A 4,652-nucleotide genomic window follows, 5' to 3' on the forward strand; every position below is an offset into this window, starting at 1 on the left:
ATAGATGATCCAAAATCAGTCCTGCCGCTTACCTGGCTATCACCAGCGCAGTGCTTTTAAAGAAGTTCCGAGACTGCATCAGCGTCGCATTGAGTGACGTCAGTCAGGTGTAGCACCCCCCCCCCCCCGGCGCCGCCCCTGGTGCTTATCACCTTAGACTTGCCTCAAGTGGCTGCCTAGTTTTACCTAAAGCGTCATTGTGCAGCAACAATAGCAACAAAGAGTGAGAAAATGACTGAAAAGTCTCTAGCTGAACTTGGATACTTTCAGGAAGCGCACCCCTGCACTCCCCACAGCACCCAGCACCTGAGCCACAAGTGTTTCATCTCCGACTAAAGACTGAGCACAATGACTCCAAATGACCACAAATATAGAATCATTGAACAATACACATTAATCTGTTCTCATCAGTCATGTTTATTATCAATATTAGAATTAAGGTAATGTTAATAAAACATTCTTTATACAATACTAACAGTACTGACATTTTTTTTTTGTTACTTAAAAAAAAAACATACATATTACTTCAAATAGTAACGTGATGCAAGTAGTATACAAGGGATAGGGAAATAAATTTAAGTCCAGTGGAGTACAGAGATAGGAGTAACATCATTTCTTCCTAAACAAAGACAGGTACAGTGGAAAGGAGCTGTTGGACAACTACTATACGTACATCATATATGCAGTGACTTGTCACAACATGTCACTAATCATTCCAGTAACTAAAGAATTTATTTTTTTACATCAGATATAATTATTTGTTTTATACACAGTGTAGAGAGATATATTTAATGTGGAATAAAATTTGAATCGATTCATGAGAGTCCAGATATTTTGATATGTTTACAGTTTGGATCTTTCTGAAGTTCAGAGAACAGCTGCAGTGCTGAGGGTCCAGGATGATTCCCATTCAGCCAAATCTCTCTGAGGGCTGATGGGTTTGATCTCACTGCTGATAGTAAAGATCTGAGGCCTTTATCTGTAATACTGCAGTTTGACAGGCTGTAGAGAGAAAGAAGGAAATACTCTATTAGATCAGCTGTGTGTGTGAGTGTGTTTGTGTGTGTGTGTGTGTGTGTGTGTGTGTGTGTGTGTGTGTGTGTGTGTGTGTGTGTGTGTGTGTGTGTGTCTGTGTGTGTGTGTTTGTGTGTGTGTGAGTGAGTGTGTGTGTGTGAGTGTGTGCAAGTGTATGTGTGTGTCTGTCTGTTCTTGTAAGTGTGTGTGTTTGCAAGTGTGTGTGTTTGATAGTGTTTATGTCTGTGTGTTTTTAAGTGTGTGTGTGTGTGTGTGTTGGAACCCCAGCTAAGTCGCCGAAGAGGGGGTACGCGGACAGAGTCACCCAGCTTAAGTGAAGATATAAGCTATGGATCCAGCATTAAAGGAATTGTTGGCCACCGTCAGGCAGTCGCAGGAGGAGTGCGGGGAGCCCTTGCTGAGCTCTGCAGACCCATCTGAGGGGGATCTAGAGGAGCTCGGGGGGAGAAGCTGACCCAGGGGGCCGAAGGACAGGAGGTAAAGGATTTGCTTACTGCCATGAAAGAGGACATGCAGCTTGAAGCAGAAGTTTACCAGCCGCATGGAGAAGCGGATAAGACTGCCCAGGCCTGGGAGGCTCTACCGAAGATAGCCAGGACCAATGGGATTGTGTTCCTGGGTGAGGTGGTCGATGAAAATGTCGATGAACATGCTGTCGATGATGATGATGAAGAGTATGACGGTGATGACGAAGATGATGTCGATGTTGATGATGAAGATGATGACGGTGAAGAGTATGACCGTGACGATGATGAGGAAGATGCTGCTGAAGATCGAGATGATGATAACAAAGCTGGTGAGGAAGATGACTATGATCCCACCAGCTAAAAGCAAACAAGTCTGCTGCCAACGCAACCCCTGCAGCACCAGCAAAGGAAGCTGGGATGGTTAAGGAAGAGTCTGGGGAAGACGATGACGGTGAAGAGGTAGATTACGAAGGCGATGATGCCGCCGCCGACCTCAGTGAAGAGGGGGACCAGACAAGCGTGGCTGCTCCTGCCCAGAGGAGAGAGATGTGCCTGTTCACCGGCTACCAGCACAAGGCAGTAGTAACAAGCCTCACAGACAAGACCTACAAAGAGAGGGGCCACTTTGAATTAATTGAAGAAAGCAAATACAGCACAGCCGAGGGCAAGGCTGGCTTCAAGATAAAGGTCATTGAGAAGATTCCAGTGAAGCACAGCTCCAGCAAGAACCTCGACATCGATGAGGTGCAGGTGGGCTGGTCTCTGGGCAAAGGCAGCCTTCTGTTGGGTGAGGAAGAGCACCCCTTCGTTTACTCCAGCAGGGCCAAGGAGACCACCAACTGCGATGTTGCGAGTGCGACTGAGGGCTATGGTGAGCCCACGGCCAAAAGGAACCGAGGGACAGAGACCGTCCGGCCAGAGAGACAGAGAGTCCACGACCGGAACGGGGAAGGATAGACCCCGAGGCTGGATGGAGCTGGACAGACCAACTGGGAACCGACACAGGAAAGTAACAGAAGTTTGAGAATGGCTAAGAAGGAAGACTCTAGTCAGGGGAAAATGGACATTTTATGTTGAAATTGTGGTAATTTTAAATAACCTGTTGCTGCCCTGAAATGTGTTATGTTGTTTAACTTTGGTGTTTATGGTGAAGAACCAAATTAAAACCTTCCTTTTAACCCCCGGGAAGGGGCCTGAAGTTGAGGGGGAGGGTATGTGGTACCCAAGCTGCACTTGGGGTTCCACTTGGTTTAAACATTGGTGAATTGCCTTACCAGGGCTATACAGGGCAGGCTCTACGACCCTGGGGAGGTGCTCTGGGGACTGGGGAGGTCGGGCAATCCACTGATTGCAAGCTCAGGTGCAAATTGTTAGACTAGTTTGGCACCTGAGCAGCAACTAGTGCAACAAAGAGTTTAGAGTCAGAGTGAAACAGGACTGACGAGGGAAAAGATTCAAGTAACTCTGTGTTCAAGCCTGTGGGCTTATGGCTTTTCTGTTATGTTTGACTACCTGAGTTTGTAAGTTTAAGAGTTAATAAATGGACCTGTTTTGATGAACAACACCCTCATCGTGTCATTTGGAACGCTTGGCGTTCACAGTGTATATATGTGTGTGTATGCGTGTGTGTTTGTAATAAAGATGGAAAAGGATAGTGATAAGAAGTTTACTGCTGAACTAATAGTGACCCTTTACATGTAAAGAGCATGATAAGTCACTGTCACTGTCAAATTCACTGATATCAACTCAGATTTTCGGTCTTATGATACTCACTCTAGTTTCTCCAGTTTACAGTTGGGATCCTCCAGCACAGAAGAAAGATGCTTCACTCCTGAGGCTCCTGCTTTACTCCCATCTAGCCACAGCTCTCTCATGTGTGAGGGGTTTGATCTCAGTGCTGATGCAAGAGAACTGAAGCCCTCTTCTGTTATATTGCAGTTTTCAACGCTGTAGAGAGAAAGAAGGAAAGACTCTATTAGATCAGCTGTGTGTGTGACTGTGTGTGTGTGTGTAAGTGAGTGTGTAAATAGGTATGTGTGTGTGTGTTTGTACTTGTGTGTGTGTGTGTGTGTGTACGTGTGTGTTTAAGTGTGTATTTGTGTATGTATGTCTGTCTGTTCTTGTGAGTGTGTGTGTTTGCAAGTGTGTGTGAACACGTGTGTCTGTCTGTGTGTGTGAATGTGTGTGTATGTGTGTGTGTTTGTGTGTGTCTGTATAAGTGTGTGTGTTTGTGTGTCTGTGCATGTGTCTGTGCGTGTGTGTGTGTTTAAGTGTATGTGTGTGTGTGTGTTGGTGTGTGTCTGTAAGTGTGCAAGTGTATGTGTTTGTGTGTGTGTGTGTAAGTGTGTGTGTGTTTGTAAGTGTGTGGGTGTGTGTGAAGTGGGTGTGTGAAAGTGTGTGTGTGTGTGTGTGTGTAATAAAGATGGAAAAGGACAGTGATAAGAAGAAAATCAGAGTGTTAAGAAGTGTTTACTGCTGAATTAATAGTGACCCTTTACACGTGAAGAGCATGATAATTTCATGTCACTGTCAAATTCACTGATGGCAACTCAGTATTTGGTCTTATGATACTCACTATAGTTTATCCAGTTTACAGTTGGGATCCTCCAGAAGAGAAGAAAGATGCTTCACTCCTGAGTCTCCTGCTTTACTCCCATTCAGCCCCAGTTCTCTCAGGTGTGAGGGGTTTGATCTCAGTGCTGATGCAAGAGAACTGAAGCCCATTTCTGTAATACTGCAGTTTGACAGGCTTTAGAGAGAAAAGATTAAACAAAATCCATTTTAGACAAACAATATGAAAAGGAATACAATAATATATATATATATATATGTATATATATATATATATATAAAATGTGTGTGTGTGTGTTTGTAAGTATATACGGTATCTTTGAGTGTGTGTTTGAGAGTGTGTGTTTCAGAGAGTGTGTGTGTGTGTTAGTGTATGTGTTTGTGTGTGTGTGTGTGTGTGTGTGTTTGTAAGTGTGTGGGTGTGTGTGAAGTGGGTGTGTGTGAAAGTGTGTGTGTGGGTAATAAAGATGGAAAAGGACAGTGATAAGAAGTGTTAGTTGGTGGATTAGTAGTGGCCCTTTACATGTGAAGAGCATGATAAGTCACTGGTACTGTCAAATTCACTGATATCAACTCAGT

The 4,652-nt window shown here is 44.4% G+C and overlaps 1 long non-coding RNA gene across 1 annotated transcript; it reads right to left on the minus strand.

The window, feature by feature from the left end:
• Positions 1 to 456: 456 nt before the first annotated feature.
• LOC122129146 lies at positions 457 to 4,134 on the minus strand. Its single transcript, XR_006151744.1, has 3 exons — positions 4,078 to 4,134; positions 3,276 to 3,449; positions 457 to 1,002 (listed from the first exon to the last, which is right to left on the minus strand). It is a non-coding gene; the product is annotated as an uncharacterized LOC122129146 (long non-coding RNA).
• Positions 4,135 to 4,652: the final 518 nt, after the last annotated feature.

Source organism: Clupea harengus, unplaced genomic scaffold (assembly GCF_900700415.2).
Source record: "Clupea harengus unplaced genomic scaffold, Ch_v2.0.2, whole genome shotgun sequence".
In the NCBI taxonomy this organism is placed as follows: Eukaryota; Metazoa; Chordata; class Actinopteri; order Clupeiformes; family Clupeidae; genus Clupea; species Clupea harengus.